Here is a 20867-nt window from a genome sequence, read left to right as displayed (position 1 = left end):
TTTTTCAGTCTCCTTGCGGACTTAGCTTGAAGCTTGTTGTTAAAGTTAATGTGTTTTAATATCATGTTAAAGGCTTAGATCATTTTCCCATGTGATTTGGTTATTGTTGTTCTTTTCTACCCGTATCCTTTATGGTGTTGGATCTTTATTTGATCATCTTATAGCATTTAAGGTTATATTTAGGTAATGGTCAAAATTTTAAGGCTTAGTTTCTTTTCATCAGCCTAACTTTGAATAGTTGTTAGTTAGGTGTTCAAACATAATTATGGAGAAAGGCCGAGTTTTCTTTTGCTACTTTTTGTTGGAAAAGGGATGTATATAGGTGAAAAGGATAAATATGAGCTAGAAAACAGGAATGGGAATAACATAAACTACCAAGCACTTGCTTTGTCATTGGATTGGCAGTTTGATGGTGCCAATCACACAAGTTTTGGTATGAGTTTAATTATTAGTAGTAATCCATTGGCTATTGATTCGTCGTGTGCTCTTCTTTAGTGGCAAACTTGTTTGGTTCTAACCTTTGCGAGCACCCATCTAATTCTCAAAACTTGGTATTTTATGACATCAATGTGCAAAATGGTACAATCTCTTCAAATGCAATATGCACTGGGAAAGGTATTCTTACCTCTTTGAGATGTAACATTGATAGACCATTTGATATAGGTTGGAATGTCGCAAGTTAAACATTGAAAGTGGTTTTTTTTACCAAATTCGATTGGAATTCTACCACATAGTCTATCACAGTTGCCGACTGATTCAACTTTCATTGAGGGAGTTGAGAGGTTCTCGAGCTTTAATGGGGGGAGTTTTAGTGATATGGTGAGCCTTGGTATGCCTGAATATATGGGTATGTATTCTTAAGGCATGGGATTAATATTGGGACCTGAAGATATGTTCACAGTCAACGGGATAAAATCTGTATCTGGTGTGGAATCTCAGAAGAGTAAGTTAAATGTTGCTGAAGCTACTAGAGATGCTTGTTTGAAAGTTGAAAATAGGGCTAAAGATATCTCACTTGAGAACGAAAGGAAAAGTGAAAGTCTTGTGTAAGCTAACGAAGAAGCAAAACAAGGAACTGGTGGCTCTGGTAATGAGTTCGATGAGGCTGAGTTTGGTGGTTGTGATGTAGGTCAATATGAACCATATTTATTCAATGATACAGATGACATACATTCTGTCAAGGGTCTTATTTGGAAGAAAAGAAAAAGGAGTTTACAAGTAAAAAATGTTCACCAATTGTTTCCCAGATCTATCATACACTTCTGTGTATCGTCCAAGATTTTATTGCCAAGTTTGTGGTAGGATACTGAGATTGATCAAGCTAAGGGAGGCCGACCACCTACCGAGGCAGCTAAGGATGGTGCTAAAAATCAACAAAAAGGAGACCAGAAGCAAACAACAAATATCAATAAGACTACAGGGAAGCAAGCAAGGGTCCCCAGCTTCTTATCCACCAAAAGAAGATTACATCCATGTGAGAGCCCGAAAAGGCTAAGTAACAAACAACCACAGTCTTGCGAAAATGGTAAATTTTATATGGAATACTCTCTGAAATAACAGTATCAAATCTTTCATATTTTTTAGATTGGAGTTGATTAGTTATCACTTCAGGTAAGGAGAGAAAAGATCAGTGAAATGATGAAGTTTCTTCAGGACCTTGTGCCTGGTTGCAGCAATGAGTGATAACTTGGACCCTATAACTTATAAAGTACAACCATATCAACTTCTCAGTAGTATTCATAAAAGAGTTTATTGGTTCTTGCAGATTACAGGCAAGACAATGATGCTAGATGAAATAATTAACCATGTGCAATCGCTTCAGTGGCAGGTTGAGGTATTGGAGCAGAATTTGCAACTTCTGTTTTTCAACCTTGTTCCCTAATAATCTAGTGTAATTTGTGATGGTGGAATTATAGATACTTTAGTTTAATTAATTAGTGAATTTGATTCTGGATTGATGTAAATATTGTTACAACTTTGGAATTAATTTGTAGTATAATCATGTAATTTCCTTTTGCAGTTTCTGTAAATGAAACTTGCTACGGTTAACCCCAGGCTGGATTATAATATAGAAGGGCTTCTTGCGAAAGATGAAAGTTGATCAAGCATATATTTATGAGTTCTTAATATCTACATATGTCTCATCTAACCCTTGAAAAGCTTCTTCAGTGAAGGAGATGACTCGGGTGGATTTGAAGTAAAAGAGTCGTTGACCAAAGGAGGTGTTAAAGGAAGTGGTAAAGAAAGGTGTGGACTAATGGTGTTGGGGGGGAGTATGAAGTTGAGGGTTTTCAACCGGTGCAGTCAAAATATAAAAGTTTGGGAAGGGTTGCTTCTCATTCCGAGTGTAATGTTTTGGTTAATAGTGAAGTTAAGGGAATCAACAAGGAACAAAGGTTCGAGAGAGTTTACCGTAGGTCTGGAGGAAAATGAGATAGATGTAGTTCGGAGGCTAGTGACAAGATGATGCGATTACAGGAGGTTGATGAGGAAATCAACGCTACTTGGGAGGTAAACAATCTGTTAGGTATAACTTTTAAGGGATGAAAGAGAGAACTTGTGAAGAATCTCACCCAATCGGAGAAAGGGGTTAGGGGATGGGTATTAATTCCCAGTCCTGTCCTATAGAGTTATTTGGTTTTTGTGTTTATATATGTTAAATTTTTTGTGTCTTACTTGGAACGTGCGGGGTTTGGGGAGAAATGAGAAGGTTAAGACGATTAGGCGTAAGATCGTGGAGAAGAAGCCTATGGTGGTTTTCTTGCAGGAAAGCAAAGTCAAATTGGTTAAACTGTCTCTGTTGAGGAGGTTAAGATGGAGGTTATTGTAAGGTTGTGTTGTGGTTCCTTCAGTGGGGTTAGCAGGCAGTTTGTTAAGTTTATGGGACGAGGCGAAGATTGAAGTAATGGATCAGTTTGTGGTTAATAGATTTGTAGCGTTTTTAAGGAAATCTAAAGAAAATGGCTCTTAATGTTGGTTTGTCAACGTGTATGGTCTTTTCATTGAAGCAGAAAAGAAAAGTTTTTTATGAGCTATACTCTTTTATTGATCAAGTAATTTGGCCTATCTGTGTAGGTGGGGATTTTAACACCTATTTGAATCCGGGAAAAAAAGTAGGTAGGTCTTAAAATTCTCATTCAATTAGGGATTTTTTGAGTTTGGTCAAAATACGAATCTGGTGGATCTTTCTTTGATTGGTGGTGGTTTCACTTGAAGGAATAATAGAGCGGATCAATTGGTGCTCAGGCAAAATAGGTTTCTTATTGCAAAAGGTTTTTAGATTTTTCTCGAGGATTTCTCAATTACTACTTCATCGTTCTCTCTCTGACCATAATCATGTTCTATTGGAAAATTATGTGATTAATTGGGGTCATCGACCGTTTAAATTATTTAACTATTTGATAGAAGATGAGAGTTTCTAGGAAATGGTAAAAGAGAAAATCGATGAACTGAAGAGGGAGAAGAGACGTAGAGGAATAACATACCTTTTGAAAGGAGTGAAGGCTGCTGCTAAAGATTGGACCAGAAGTAGACACTCTGAACTACCGGGAAAGATCTCGGCTTTTAAGAACTCTATTCATGAGATGGAGTTGGCCTTGTAACAGGGGTCACATTCTGCCTCTTTTGACTCGATAATGAAGGCTAAAAATAAATTATAGAGTCTTTACCATATGGAGGAACGAATTTGGCGTCAGAAGTCTAGGTGCAAGTGGTTCTTGGAGGGGGACCGTAATTCAAGATTCTTTCATCATTGTGCATCCAGTAGAGGTAGGGTGAATTCTATCAACTCTATAAAGATTAATGGGGAGTAGTGTTTGAATCCGAGCGTTATTAGAGTCCATATTCTTGAGTTCTTTAAAGTCGCCTATAACACTAAAAATACTATTGAAGTAAAGGAGATGGACATTGGTTTTTCCAGACTGAGTACAGATGTTGCCACACGATTGTAAGTTTCATTTTCAGAAGAAAAAATATGGGAAATAGTTACAGAGTCAGATTCTAACAAAGCACTAGGGCAAGATGGGCTAAATATGGGTTTTAAAAAAAATTGGCCAAACCTGAAAGATGAGGTGATGAGGTTTTATGGTGATTTCTTTGCTGGAAAATAGTGGGAAAGAGGAATTAATCACTCTTTTATCACCTTGATCCCTAAGAAGTTGGGTCTGAAATGCATTGAAGATTTTCGGCCAATCAGTCTTGTTGGGGGACTATACAAAATTTTGTCAAAAGCTTTAGCTAAGAGACTTAGAGGTTGCATGAATTTATTAATTGGGCCTTCCCAATTCACATTTATCCCGAGTAGGAAGATTCTGGACTGTTTGTTTATAGCAAATGAAGGTATTGAATATTGGAGGAGGAAAGAGTTTGCAGGAGTTGCCTTTAAAGTTGAATTTAGGAAAGCATATGACTCGGTTGATTGGTCCTTGTTATTAAAAGTGATGGATCTTATGGGTTTTGGGGAGAAATGGTGCTCTTACATTCATCAATGTATTTCGTTGGCCACTGTTTCAGTCTTAGTGAACGGTTCTCCCACGGAGGACTTTAAAATTTCCAAAGGGCTTCGACAAGGTTATTCTCTCTCCCCCTATTATTCAATTTGGTTTGGGAGCTTCTTAGTCGTCTTCTTTCTAAAGCAGTCAATTAGGGATTGTTTAATGGGTTCATCATTGGGGAACCAAGCTATACTTTTGAACTTTCTCATCTACAATTCGCAGATGACATTTTGATTTTTTTGGGAGCTTCGTTAGGCCAGTTAAAGAACGTAAGGAGTGTACTATTGATTTTTGAGTTGCTACGGGGCTTCAAATCAACCTAGTCAAAAGCAAGGTATATGACATCAATATGGATGAGGGGGTGATAAAAGATTGGGCTGATATTATTTGGTATTCAGTTGGCACTTCCTAACAGAATACCTTGGAATTCCTCTGGGTGCTAAGAGGAACTCGGCTTTAATGTGGGAACCGGTGGTTCAAAAATTTTATTCTAAATTGGTTGGGTGGAAAGCTTCATTCCTCTCGTTGGCTAACAGAACAGTTCTTGTGAAATCTGTTCTTAGCTTGTTGTCTATATACTTTTTGTCTATCTTTAGAATTCCAGCATCTGTTTTAAAAAAAATTAAATTCTAATATGGCTAGATTCTTTTAGGAAGGTTTAGCTGAGTGAAACAAGATCCACCTGGTTAAGTGGTCGATTATTTGTTCGTCAAAGGATTGTGAAGGGCTGAGAATCTCTAACATGCAGTTAGTGAACAGAGCTCTTTTGAGCAAATGGGCATGTAAATTCTTTTGTGAAAAGAACTCCTAGTGGAAAAGAATGGTATGATGTAAATACAATTTGGATAGTAGTAATATTCTCTTGAAGGAGTTTTCAATCCATGTATCCTGGATGTGGAAAAATGTAGTTCAAAGCTGGCTGAAAGAGGATGTTTTTGGTAAGTGCGCCCAAAAGTTGATGTAGTTGAAAGTTGGGGATGAGAAGTTTATTTTATTTTGGCATGATGTGTGGATTGGTGGGATGCCGTTAAAGAATAGGTTCCCTAGACTTTTTTCCCTATATGTTAATAAGTTTGGTAAAATTTTAGATTTTGGTTCGTTTTGCTCGTCATCCTGGGTTTGGGAGATCAAATTGACGAGGAATCTAGCCGATTGGAAATTGGATGTGTGGCTTGATTTGATGAAGTTATTGGAGAGTGTTATTACCGATCAGAGGAAATATGATTGTTTTTTGTGGAAAGGGAGTGGTGATGGTGCATATTCAGTGAGGTCTTTCCTAAAGTGTTGGTCCAATGTGTTGGGGCTTGGTCCAGGTTGGGTTAGTATGGTTTGGTGTAGACTTGTCTCTCTTAGGGTTGAATCATTCCTTTAAAAGGTTATGCATCAGAAGTTGGCAGTGAAGTGTGAATTGTTGAAGATAAAGGTTCCTTGTATTAGTGACATTACTTGTCCTTTATGTGGGTTGCTTCCAGAGTCGGTTTCTCACTTGTTTCAACTGTTGTGTGTCCTGGGGTTTATTGGTGCAGGTTCCTACGTTTTTGGAATGTTCGATCTCCTCTTCCTTTTGATCCTTGAATTTTTTTACAAGCTTGTTGGGGGCTGGTTCCGAAGTCTGAAATATGGAAGTTTATTCTGAGAGACGTGTTGTGGTCTATATGGAAGTATAGGAATCAAATATTTTTTGAATGGCTTTATGGATCAGCTTAATCTTTTTTTTCTTGCGTGGTATAGGTTTGTGGCTTGGTTCACTACTAAGCACCCTCATTTTTCCTCTTTCTTTGATTGTTTAGTAGGAGACCCATATGTTGCTGACCATTGTGGGAGCCATAAAAGATTTGGGTTATCTCGGTTTATTTGGGTTATCTCGGTTTATTTGGGTTCCGCCTCCTGTGGGATTTTTTAAAATGAATGTTGATGGTGCAATTAGTGGTGATTCGCTAAAAGAGGGAATTGGCGGGTGTTAAAAATAGGGCTAATGTAAAGTGAAGTAAAAGGAATTAAGTAACGAAATAAATTAAATGACAAAGGTAAGAAAAAGTGAAAAACTTCACTGTTGTATATTCATCTAAAACATGTTACAAGTTTAATAAATATATACAGTAGGTGAGAATAATTATTTAATTTAAACTAAACTATTTAGTAGTTATCCTTATCTATCTAACTTTCTAAGAGTTAGTGTTATATTAAAATACTAACTAATTATCCTTATCTATCGCATAACCTACACTCCCCCTCAAGTTGAGGAGTAAATATTGAAAAGACCCAACTTGGATATAATCTCATCAAAGGTAATTCTTGGAAGTGCTTTGGTGAGAATATATGCTAACTGATTCTTCATTGAAACATAATTGAGTTTCACAGTTCCACCATTCACCTTTTCAGAGATGAAATGTCTATCAATTTCCACATGCTTCGTTCGGTCATGATGAACAAGATTCTTTGCAATACTTATTGTAGATTTACTGTCACTTTGAAGTTCAAACCATTTGTTGGCACATAACCCTAGCTCAGTTAACAGTCTTTGAAGCCAAATTCCTTCACAAATTCCAAGTGCCATTGCTCTAAATTCTGCTTCTACACTACTTCGAGACACCACCGCCTGTTTTTTACTTCTCCGAGTAACCAGATTTCCCCAAACAAATGAATAATAACCAGTTGTAGATCTTCTATCCATTAATTCACCTGCCCTATAACACCCCAACCCAGATACGAGTCCGAGATGTCAAATTTACTTTTCAAAGCATATACATTCGTAAAAACTGTATGAAATTTAAACTTTTATTAACACAAAAGCTATATTTACATAGTTAAGTTCAAAATGTTACAAAATTGATCAGAGCATTTATAAATTACACATTTCTACATGCCAACACTTTTGACCTAGAAAAATACATACTGTGAATTTACTTCTGATCTAATCTTTGAGTGAAGATACGCAGCTCTGCACACTCTTAAATTTGATCCTCTTGTTCTTATAAACCTACTTGTAAAAATGCTTACATGCTAAGTCATAGACTTAGTGAGGCATAATAAAACATATAATACCCATTATAACATGTAACAATGTATGCATACTATTTTCTATCATGTTATCCAAACTCACTTCATTTTACCACATCATATACAATCATCTTTAAATTACATATCAAGAAATAAATACATATGCATGGATCGTCATTAACCTCCTCATCTATTAACCACATATTCTTATCTTTTCTATAACATATTTCATATCCCAACATATATTTATCATTATCTCTTTATTAGTTCATGTGCATATGTGATTCAATACAAACAATAATAATATGATAACATACAATCATACAAATCCTTTCATATGTTTTATAAGCCCATGTACATTACTGAGAACTTAAGGTATACGAGTACATTGAGGTTGTGCACTATGCTGTCACCATAGCTCGTATAGGGTCCCACTAAGGGCATGTGAAATTTGTCTCGAATGACCTATGTATATCCCGAAGGATCTCTGTATGTCTCGAAAGACCTATGAACCCTCAACTCTTGGCATGCCAACTATACATATGGTTCTCACATCATATAAAATGGGCATTATTAATATTAGGTTTATCATATATTTCTATCACATCGGCACATAACTTATAACTCTTTATCATATATTATGTAATACTCTTATAGAGTTCCATATTTTCTCATCATATACTTCATTTCACATGTTCTTGTTTTCATATGATCACTTAGCTCATGTCACTTAATCTTTTATGTTCACATGTCTTGTTTTCATATGATCACTTAGCTCATGTCACTTAATCTTTTATGTTCACATATCACATTCATATCTCATAAATAATATCCCCACTTAATAATTATCTTTTTATCAAATTACTATTTCGCCCTTCCATATTTCATTCTTCAATATTTAATCCTATACCAAATTTATAATATAAGTCCCCAAACTTTTCAATTTATCTACTTTGACTAACAAATTTTGAAATATTTCACTTTAGTCACTAACCTGCTATTGAGGATGTTACAAATCTCTCCTTTAAGAAAATTCATCCTCGAATTTTCATTGCTCTATTAAATGAAGATATTGAGTACACATCTTCTATTCATATTCACATATTACCTCTTCAATTAATCTCTCATATTATCATAAACTTGACTCCCATACTCTTTTCATATCAGTTAAATTTATCCCTAATCAACACTTTTCATCGTATTTTCATAACTCTGATAGTTAACAGTATTGGTACAAACCCTATTCTTTATAAAACCTTTATTCAAATCACAAGATACTTATCCCTTTCTATTTTCTTAAAATTTTATGTCAATCCTTAACTTCCTTCAACATACCAATCCTTTGGCTCTAATACTTGCACCCTCACATTACTTTGTTATTCAACCCAGTTCTTTAAAGCCAAACTTAACCCTTCGTCAAACCATCCATATATATTCTTTCCAGTCAAAATAACTCATCCTTCATTTCTTTAACTTATCAAACCTTTATTCTTACTTATACATAATACAATTTCCTTGATTCAAATTCAAATATTCCATCTGCCTTTATCTTTTAAATTAATCACTAGTGTACACATTCTTAAACTCTTCGAAAACAATATCCTCATCACTTGCTCTTTTAATATTTTCATGATAGCATCTATCATTTAACACTACTATTTTAGATCCCTCGAAAGTAACTCCATTAGATTATCAGAAAATCCAATTCCCTGAATCTGAATTAAACACCTTCAACATATCTTATTTACCTGAGCATTATGCCTTAATGGATTTGTCACTACCATATTACTACAAATAACTTCTAACTAAATTCTCAATTCCCTTACCCATTCACTACTCATATATGGATATGCAAGCTCAAATCAACCAATATCATAACACATTTACTGTACAATAGAAATATACCTGTTATTATCTCTGGATCATCACAGTCTTCATTGATCTTGAGATTATATACTCTAGATGTGGAGCGTATTTCCTGTTGAGTAGAAGATTATGTCTGATTTCTTCCTCTACCTTTACCCTGTTCTCTCTGAGACATCAAACCATATCGCTCTGACTATACATGCTCTCTTGCTCTCAATGGACAATCCTTCATGTAATGCCCTGTTTCTCCACATCGGAAATAGGCTCTAATGACTACTCTACATATTCCACTATGGCTTCTTCCACAGATATGAGATTGTATAATTTAACTTTGTTGTGCTCGCTTATCACCAGACCCTCCAAACTGAGTATGTCAAACTCTCATCTGATTCGATTCTTTAATGGAATATGCTATCGACTCTGATTGTGCTTGAGATCAGAAATCAGAATCTATGCCTCTCTTAGGGGGTGCAGAACTCTACGAAACCCCAGTTCGTTTAGAAGATTGAGCTCTCTGCTTCCCAAACTGTTCATTCTGAGCTCTTTGAAGAGAATTTGAATGATTCACTACCTCTTGAAACGAGGACAGATTCAACGCAATTAACATCTCCTTCAATCTTGGGTGCAAGCCCTCCACAAACCAATCACACGCATCCTTTTCCGTTAGAATCAATTCAGCTGCAAAATGACTTAACTTATTAAATTCACACTCGTACTCATACACAATGTGATTTATTTGTTTCAGATTCAAGAATTCTGACTTCATTTGCCTGATAAACTGGTCTCATATATATTTGTTCTTAAACTCTTCTAAGAACAAATATCAGGTTATCTGATCACTTGGCATCCTCAAAGTGACATTCGTTCACCAAATTCTCGCTTGCCCATGTAGAAAGGAGACTACACCGTCTAACTTTTCCATATCAGAACAATGGAGTCCCTCTAACATGATCTTCACATCGTTGAGCCAAAGGTCCGCAACAACAGGACCTTTCTCAACTTCATATTTGAATTCAGGAGCTCCTAATCCTTTTAACTCATTTGCCACGTTCATTCTCTGTGTTGAGGAGGTAGGATGTTGGAAACACGTCAAGATTGCGTCCAACGTCCTAAAGAATATATCTTGGTCTTGTACAGGCATTCCAGAAGGTGTTTGTCCTTCACCTTGCCTGGCTAGGGTAGGTGAATTACTACTCTCAGCTAATTTATCATCTCCCACTTCACTTCGGGAGCTATCTTGTTCGAAAATCTAATAAAATATAACCTAGTAACTCTATTAGCATAACATCATACTTATTACTCAAATTAGATCAGAAGTTATCACTATTATGTTGGCATGTACACATCTAAAGACACTATAGACTCAGGTTTATGTCTAGAATCGGCTAAACATTAGCTCTGATATCATTAAATATAACACCCCAACCCGTACCCGACCCGGATACGAGTCCAAGGTGTCAAATTGACTTTTCAAAGCATATACATTCGTAAAAACTGTATGAAATTTAAATTTTTATTAACACAAAAGCTATATTTACATAGTTAAGTTCAAAATGTTACAAAATTGATCAGAGCATTTATAAATTACACATTTCTACATGCCAACACTTTTAACCCAGCAAAATACATACTGTGAATTTACTTCTGATCTAATCTTTGAGTGAAGATACGCAGCTCTGCACACTCCTAAATTTGATCGTCTTGTTCTTCTGAACCTACGTGTAAAAACGCTTACATGCTAAGTCATAGACTTAGTGAGGCATAATAAAACATATAATACCCTTTATAACATGTAACAATGTATGCATACTATTTTCTATCATGTTATCCAAACTCACTTCATTTTACCACATCATATATAATCATCTTCAAATTACATATCAAGAAATAAATACATATGCATGGATCATCATTAACTTCCTCATCTATTAACCACATATTCTTATCCTTTCTATAACATATTTCATATCCTAACATATATTTATCATTATCTATTTATTAGTTCATGTGCATATATGATTCAATACAAACAATAGTAACATGATAACATACAATCATACAAATCCTTTCATATCTTTTATAAGCCCATGTACATTACTGAGAACTTGAGGTATGAGAGTACATTGAGGTTGTGCACTATGCTGTCACCACAGCTCGTATGGGGTCCCACCAGGGGCATGTGAAATTTATCCCGAAGGATCTTTGTATGTCTCGAAAGACCTATGAACTCTTGACTCTTGACATGCCAACTATACCTATGGTTCTCACATTATATAACATGAGCATTATTAATATTAGGTTTATCATATATTTATATCACATCGGCACATAACTTATAACTCTTTATCATATATCATGTAATACTCTTATAGAGTTCCATATTTTCTCATCATGCACTTCATTTCACATGTTCTTATTTTCATATGATCACTTAGCTCATGTCACTTAATCTTTTATGTTCATATATCACATTCATATCTCATAGTCATATAAGTTCATAAATTTATATACATATCTATATCATGTAACATTCACAATAACATATAAACACATATGCTCATATTCCATATGAATCATAACAAACACATGCTTCTATCTATGAATTCATGTATTTCATCATTGGAAATAGACTTATCGTAAGTCTTATTTCCATTAAACATCATATGCTAAATAATATGCACTCACCTTAGCCTTGTTTGATTATAGTACTTTCTCTATCTCGACAGTTTCTAATTCTTTGATTGTTCCGGAATGGGATTACGTTCTATATCTACACAATAATACATGGATCCATATCAATACTCTAATTGATATACTATAATCTTTCATTTTTTTAAACTAAGAGAAAGGCTACTTTCATCTTTTATTTAAGGTAGGTATCGCTACACTCTGTAGTGTATCAGTACATTCCTTAATGTGTGTATCGATACACTGCCTATATATCGATACACAAATTACATTCGATGTTTTCATTTTAATGGGTGTATCTATACATTTCCTGTGTATCGATACACTCTGAATAATTTCTGGAAATTTTCCCTTTATGTATCGATACATGTTGAATGTGTACCGATACACACCAGTCCAAAATTCACATTTATGCACGAAAATTACTCAACTTAGCTCTACAACTTCATATTTCATCCCCCTTACATATTCCTAACTCACATCCTTATACTTAAATCCATTACTACTCAGTTATCACCTCTTAAACCTAAAATTCACATCCTTCATATATAATTCAATAATTACACCCACTTTGCAACATGTTCTAAATTCAACTCTAACACTTCATATCTCTTAATTCATTCATTGACAAGTCAAACTTAATCTCAAATTCCACTTATCAACTATATTTCATGTTTTCATTTAAAAACTCTTAGTCTTTAATCTCTCCTAACTCTTTCATCTTATGGTTTTAAGACAACCTAATCTTTTCTTAAGCTTATGTATCACCCGAGGATCATAACCTAACTTTAAATTCAATAAATAATCAACAAACAAAGAGTTCACCTTTTTCCCTTAAGGCTCACGGTTGAAGATGATGAAGAAGAAGATAGTTCTCTAGAAAGCTTCGTTTTACCCCTTCATCTCCCACGTGTAACTCATATATATCCCCACTTAATAATTATCTTTCTATCAAATTACCATTTTGCCCTACCATATTTCCTTCTTTAATATTTAATCATATACCAAATTTTCAATATAAGTCCGCAAACTTTTCGATTTATCTACTTTGACCAAAAATTTTGAAATATTTCAATTTAGTCACTAACCCGATATTGAGGATGTTACATGCCCAACTTGAATCTAAAAAAAAATCTTACTGTACTATAATCACTCTTTTTAAAAATTAACCCATGTCCTGGTGTCATTTTCAAGTATCTTAGAATTCCATTCACAGCCTCTAAGTGTTCTTCTTTTGGATCATTCATATACTGACTCACTATACTGACAGGGAATGCAATATCAGGTCTAGTAAGTGATAAATAAATTAGTTTACCTACTAGCATTTGATATTGTTCTTTGTTTATAGGACTTCCCAATTCTTCTCTCCTTAGCTTAAGATTTGCTTCTATGGGTGTTTCTGCCAGCTTACATCCCTTCATTCCAATTTCTGATAGTAGATCAAGGATATATTTCCTTTGATTGATCATTATTCCTTCTTTTGACCTTGCAACCTCCATGCCTAAAAAAAACAGTAAAGTTCCCAAGTCTTTGGTTTCGAACTCCTTTGCCAGTAGCTTTTTCAATCTTTCTATCTCCATACAATCATCACCTGTTAGAATGATATCATCCACATAGATAATCAAAATTGTATTTTTTTTGTTGAAGTTGTTTTGACAAATAAAGTGTGATCCGACTGACATTGCATGTAACCATCCTAAATAATCACCTTTGTAAATCTGTTAAACCAGGCTCTTGGAGATTGCTTCAGTCCATACAAGGACTGCTTCAGTCCATACAAGGACTTTAGTAATCTACATGCTTTTCCTGTATTACTCTTCACACCCTGTGGAATTCGCATATATACTTCCTCCTCCACGTTTCCGTTTAGAAATGCATTTTTGATGTCTAACTGATGAAGCACCCAATTCTCATTAATTGCTAATGACATTAACTGTAACACCCTCAACCCATACCTGACCCGGATATGAGTCCAGGATGTCACATTGACTATACAAAACAATACTCTAAAAAAATGATAAAACATTTGAACTTATATTATTAAAATACAATAATATACATATGTTAATACAAGTTTATCAAAATACTCAGAGCATGCACAACTTGACCCTTTGATTACATGCCAACATTCATTTACATAACAAAAAGACCTACCGATTAAGTTGCCTCTGATCTGATAGTTACAGGAGTAGTGTTGTCCAGCTGCTTAACCTGTCTTGTACACTTTCTCGGATCCTACGTGTGAAACACTCACACGGTAAGTCATCGACTTAGTGAGGCAATATAATAATAATAACAACAAAGAAATGTAATGAAAATGCCATAATAAAATGGAATGAGATGAAATCAAATACTTAACCATGCAGTTTATATCATTATGTTCCTTACCTGTAAGCATAGTACATTAACATTCATGAATTCGTATTATAAGATTAGTGTCCATGATACCATACTGAGAACCTAAGGTATGTGAGTACTGTGAGTTGTGCACTATGCTGTCACCACAGCTCGTATAAATGCACGAAGTGCCGATAGAATTCACCGAAGTGCCGCATAGAATTGCACGTAGACCCTCTACTCTTGGAATACAAACTATACCTATAGTTCACATCTACATAACATGGGCTTTTCCCAAATTACATAGTATATCACATAGACATATCATTTCCTTACCTTCATCACATGGCTCATATAACTTTGCATACATATTCATTTAAAACATGTTACACAATGCACATAGTATGAATTCATATCATGCTTCACAATATGAAATGAATCATGCATCAATGTATTGAAGACTTCTCTCACAAGTCTAGAACTGAATATATCGCTATAATCATGTTATGCATATGCACACACCTATATTTCCTTGCTTTTTCCTCGATCGATCTTACTAGGCAATTGTTCTGGAACTTGTTTAGGCTCTGTATCTACATAGTAATTCATTGATACTTATCAATATACTAATTAATATATTCTAAACTATCATTGCTTGGGCTAAAAGAAAAGCCATTTTCATCTTTTAATGAAGGTATGCATCGATGCACTACACCATGTATCGATGCATCCCTTGACGGGTGAATCGATGCACTATCTATGCACCGATACATAAATCCTATTCGATGTTTGTATTTAAGGGGGTGCATCGATGCACTACTTGTGCATCGATACACTGATGGTATTCGATGTTTTTATTTTAAAGTAGTGCATCGATGCACTTCATGTGCATCGATACACCTTGAACAATTTATGGGATTTATCCTTGATGCATCGGTACACATTGAATGTGCATCGATGCATATTGCCCATAAATGTTATTTTAGCATGAAAATCTCTTCATCATCTTCTCAACACTTTATATTTCCCCTCTTTTTATATCCCTAACTTGCATACTCTTACTTAAACTAATTATTATCCATTTCATACCTCTAAAACTTAGAAATCCAATTCTCCATATAGAATTTAAGAATCTCACTCAACTTCCAACATGTTCTTAATCTAATTCTAACACTTCCTATTCTTTAATTAGCTTGATGACAAGTTAAATCTCACTTCTAATTCTTATTATGAACTCTAATCCAAATTTTCCTATTCTTTAATTAGCTTGATGACAAGTTAAATCTCACTTCTAATTCTTATTATGAACTCTATCCAAATTTCATTTTCTACTTCCTTTCTTTAATTCTTCATGTACTCCTTCTTTAATTAGCTTGATGACAAGTTAAATCTCACTTCTAATTCTATTATGAACTCTATCCAAATTTCATTTTACTTCCTTTCTTTAATTCTTCATGTACTCCCTCATCTTATGGTTTTAAGATAATCTAAAGCTTTCCTTAAGCTTAGTTATCATCTAATGATCAATAAGCAACCTTAAATTCATCAAGAATTTGATCAACAAGAAAACTCACCTTTATTTTGGTCTCACGGTAGAGAAGAAGAATGAAGAATAAGAGAAATCTGGAACTTTGGTTTTCCCCAATTATCTTCCACGTAGTATTAAAATATCCCTTCAAAAGTAATATTTAATTGATTCCCTTATTAAAAGACTTATTTACCCCTTTAGTTTCTCCTTCTTTGCTAATTGCTCCTACACAAAACATTTCAATCAATTCTTTGAACTTTTTTAATTTATCCAATTTGGTGACTGAATTTTTAAATCTTGCAATTTGATCACTAACCCGGTATGGAGAATGTTATAGTAACACTCTCACAATGTTTAGTTTTGCTACCGGAGAAAATGTTTCATGATAATCAACTCCAAAAGATTGAGTGGATTCTTTCGCCACTAATCTCACCTTATATCTTTTAATGCTACCATCAGTTTTTATTACCGTGAATACCCATTTTGCAGCCGACTGGTTTTTTATCTTTCGGAAGATCAACTATAATCCAAGTATTGTTGTTTTTCAGTGCTTTTTATTCCTCTTCTACTGCCTTTTTCCACTTGGGATCTTTCAATGCTTCTTCCACCGTATCCGGAACAGTAATGCTATTTACACTTGCTGTAAAGTTCTTAGAACAAGGCTTTAGCTTTCCATATGCAACAAATCTCTCAGTTGGATAATTTCTACATTTTCTTACTCCTTTTCTTTGAGCAATCGACAAGTCATTATCATCAATTAAAACATTTAATTCAGTGGAAGAACTCTGATTACCTTCTTCATTCTCTAAAAGATTCTCGTTCAGTTCCAGTTCATCACAGTGTCCATACTGTGTGAGAGACTCTGGATTAGGTTCAGGGATTGATTTAGAAATAGGTTTTTGTTGTCTCTTGTAAATCTGCAACTCAGATTAAGGTATTTGAGGTGAAGTGATATGTTGATCATGAAGAGGTAAATGTGTTTCGGTGGGCTGGTTTGGCAATGATACATTTTTTGGGTTCGATAGTGTTGTTTGGTATGGCTGTAGCGATTTTGTAGTCTTATTCGACTGGTTTAACTGGTTTGACGATGCTGGTTGATAAAAAAAGCTGGCTGCAAATCAAGTGACAATTGTTGTGAGTCAACAAACTGATATTCATTATATGACTCCCCCTGAATAGCAATTTTAAAGAAAAAATGTGTTTTTTCAAAGAAAGTAACGTCCATAGTAATAAAGAATTTCTTAGTACGAGGATAATAACACCGAAAACCCTTTTGATTCGATGAATAACCTAGAAACACACACCGAAATGCTCGAGGATTTAATTTGGACCTGAAAGGAACATTGTTATGAATGAACACAGTACAACCAAAAACTCTAAGAGGTAACAATGAAGTCATCAGTTTAAAATTGGGAAAAACTGAAGAAAAACAGCTCTCGGACACTTAAATTGTAACGATTTATTAGGGAGACGGTTAATCAAATAAGTGGCAGTTAAAAGGACTTCCCCCCAAAAATAGTTAGGAACATTTATGGAAAAAAGTAGAGACCGAGTAACCTCAAGAAGATGCTTATTTTTTCGCTCAGGAATCCCATTTTGTTGAGGAGAATTGACACACGAAGTAAGATGAACAATCCCGGTTTCCTGAAAGAAAGAACCCAAAACATTGGCAAAATACTCACTACCATTGTCAGAATGAAACATTTGGATTGAACACTGAAATTGGGGTTTCACCATCTTATGGAACCGTTTAAATTTCACAAGCTTCAAATTTGGTTTTCATGAGAAAGGTCTAGTTAGTACGAGTGTGATCATCAATTAATGAAATAAACCACTGAAACCCATGTAAAGATGCGACCTGAGATGGTCCTCAAATATCACTATGGATCATGGTAAATGGTTTGGACGGTTTATATGGAGAAGGTAGATAAACACCCTTAGTTTGTTTAACAAGTGGACAAATATCATAAGAAAAAGATTTTGGACTTTTATTGACAAACAAATATGGAAACAATTTTGCAAGATAAAAGAAACTGAGATGTCCTAACCGAAAATGCAATAACATAACATCGGTTGAAGGTTCAAGTAAAGGAGATTTGTGTATAACATTGAAGGAAGTAGATGGGTGGAAAAATAAAGTTGTTGGAAGTAGGTAAAGACCCCCACAAAGCATAACACTGCCAATCACTTTCCTTGAGCTGGAATCCTGAAATTCACAAAAATCAGAGTTAAATTTCGTGGTACAACATAAATCGACAGACAAATTGCTAATGGAGATAAGATTGCAAGTGAGATTGGGAACATAAAGAACATGAGATAACAAAATGTCCTAATTTATTCGAATAGACCCATGACCGATAACACCAGATAGAGAACCATCAGTTGTTCGAATATGAGAGATAGACGAGTCGGCATGAAAAGTGTGAAAGAGCCAAAGATCACCTGTCATATGATCACTTGCACCAGAATCCACAATCCAAGTAGGAGTGGTGGATGTATTAGCCAAAGTAGCAGAAGGAATCTAACCTTCAGTACTGATTGGAATGAGAGTTTAACTGACTAAAAACTTGTTGCAACTCTTCCATTTGTTTTTTAGTAAACGAAATTCCTTTTAAATCAGTATTCACAATATAGTTTCCTTGAGTATCACGTTGTTGATGCTGTTTTGAAGACTTCCCATCAGTAGGCTTCTGCGACATTTGAATATTACTAGGCAAAGAACCAAAGAGGAGATTTTGTTCCTAATGTTTTTGCTACAGGATCAGGTTCTTTGCGACCAGGGAGTCTGGAGATCCCGTGCATTAGATGGCCAAGATGGCGGCAAAGGGAGTGCATGTCCAACTACTGCAACGGCCGGATCTAAGGGAAACGGTTGCTGCTGTCACTGTTGCGGTTGAGGAATAAGCATGGCAGTAACACTGGACATTATTGGAGATTAGCACAGGGAGACGTGAGAACCTGTCAGGTTACCTGATGAATCGACTAGATTTAGGTGAAGGATCGATCACCTAACTGATACCATGTTGAAAATAGGCCTAATGTAAAGTGAAGTAAAAGGAATTAAGTGACTAAATAAATTAAATGACAAAAGTAAGGAAAAGTGAAAAACTTCACTGTTGTATATTCATCTAAAACATGTTACAAGTTTAATAAATATTAAATTACTAACTTTCTAAGAGTTAGTGTTATATTAAAATACTAACTAATTATCCTTATTTATCGCATAACCTACATCGGAAGATTCAGGGGGTTTACTGTTGGGGTCCTTCTCTGAGGTTGTTAGTCATGGTCCTCCTATAGTAGCTGAATTGTTGTCAGTTAAAAGGGGTTGATGTTTTTTATAGATTCCTACTGGTGCAATAAAGGAAGGTTAATATTACAATGTGATTAAAAATTAGGGATGTTGTCCTGCTTCGTTGAGCCTTGTTTTGCAGGAGATTGTATCTTTAGTTAGGGATAGGGATGTGATTGTTAGGCATATTAGCAGAGGGTCTAATTGGGAGGCGGATAAACTTGCTAAAGAGAGAATTGGTTGAGTGGGTTTTGTGTGTAGGAACGAGAGTTTGATTATGTGGGGTTCTTTGTATGCTTGTTAGTTGTAGTCGTATGGTGTATGATGTAAATTCTAATGTACTATGGTTATGATATTCAATAAAATTTTGAGAGACTCTTTTCCTCCTTCCAATGTCCTGTGAAATAGTGTATATTTCATAGGTTATGAAGGGGATTTTTTTAATGAGGTCTCTCATTTCTATAAAAAAAATGTATAGATTATTCAATCATGACCCTTCCCTTCTTCGACTCGGGGGTTTTCTCCGGATTTATCTGTTGGTTATCCTTCATTGCACTCGTTCCAACCTAGACTTGTTCAGGCTGCTCTTCCTGTTATGGGGAATAACAAAGATGTTATTCGTAGATCTCTTCTCATTTGACATCGATGACCAGAGGACTGAAGGAGCCCAATCAGGTTTTCCTTCATTTTCTATAGGTCTTTTAACATCTTTTAACATCTTTTAAAGGATTACTAATCTTAAAAAAAAACTAGATTATCTACGTAAAACCAAGATTCATGAGTACTACAAATTTAACTTTCTATACATTGTGGTTCTAGCTATCAAATACATGGGAGGATGAGCTCCACAATGTTGTTCAAATGAACTATGAAACTGGTACTCCTTCCGACAGCCTTAATATAAATGGTATTACTCCCTTTCATTAATGTCCTATCTCATAGGCTAAATGTTCTCTGATCTGATTAAAATTTATCTTATGCTTTTCCAGGGTCTCAACCATCCGATAATACAAAAGGACTTTGATCCTTCTCGTAAGGGTCTATGGCTCCATTCCGGGCAATTCATTATAGCTCTTCTTGTTATATATATGCTAGCATACTTGAAGGTAGCCAAGGGAATACGAACCACTCTTTTGAAGGTTGAAGTATAAACATACACTGTCACTATATATCTACTGTGCTCAATGTTCTTTAACCGTATGGTCTGTCAAAGGTCAAGTCAAAACATATTCCGTCACCATATGGAGATGTGGAACTCCTTTTGATCATGGGAATCTATTGGTTTCCTAGTCGGAGGTAAGGTGGATTAGAATGTATAGATTGATTATAGAAAGTTTTTGTGATATAGGAGTTACATGTTTTTATCTAGTAGTATAATGGATGAATCTCTTCTGTAATTTACAGATGGCTATGGGAAGTAATTTGTTCAGTTTAGATTGCATATATTCCTTCTCTTTTTTCTCAAGAAATGAAATTGTTGGCTAAGTGAATGTCGAATACAGATATATTCGATGCGGGTACTAATTTATTTGAAGTTATTCAGTAAAAGTGTCAAGTTAAAAAGGAAACAAAGTTAAGTACTGAAACTGTTGTTCTATATGACCAAATTAGAACAATGGAATTTATCAGAAGATTGATTCCTTTAATAAGCAGATTTTTTTCC

At 34.9% G+C, this 20867-nt stretch overlaps 1 pseudogene; it reads left to right on the top strand.

Annotated features, from left to right (window-relative positions):
• Positions 1-312: 312 nt before the first annotated feature.
• LOC120169460 lies at positions 313-20644 on the top strand (annotated as a pseudogene).
• Positions 20645-20867: the final 223 nt, after the last annotated feature.

The sequence above is a fragment of the Hibiscus syriacus genome, unplaced genomic scaffold (assembly GCF_006381635.1).
Source record: "Hibiscus syriacus cultivar Baekdansim isolate YM2019G1 unplaced genomic scaffold, ASM638163v2 tig00003041_pilon, whole genome shotgun sequence".
Classification (NCBI taxonomy): domain Eukaryota; kingdom Viridiplantae; phylum Streptophyta; class Magnoliopsida; order Malvales; family Malvaceae; genus Hibiscus; species Hibiscus syriacus.
This window is presented reverse-complemented; position numbering and strand designations above follow the sequence as displayed.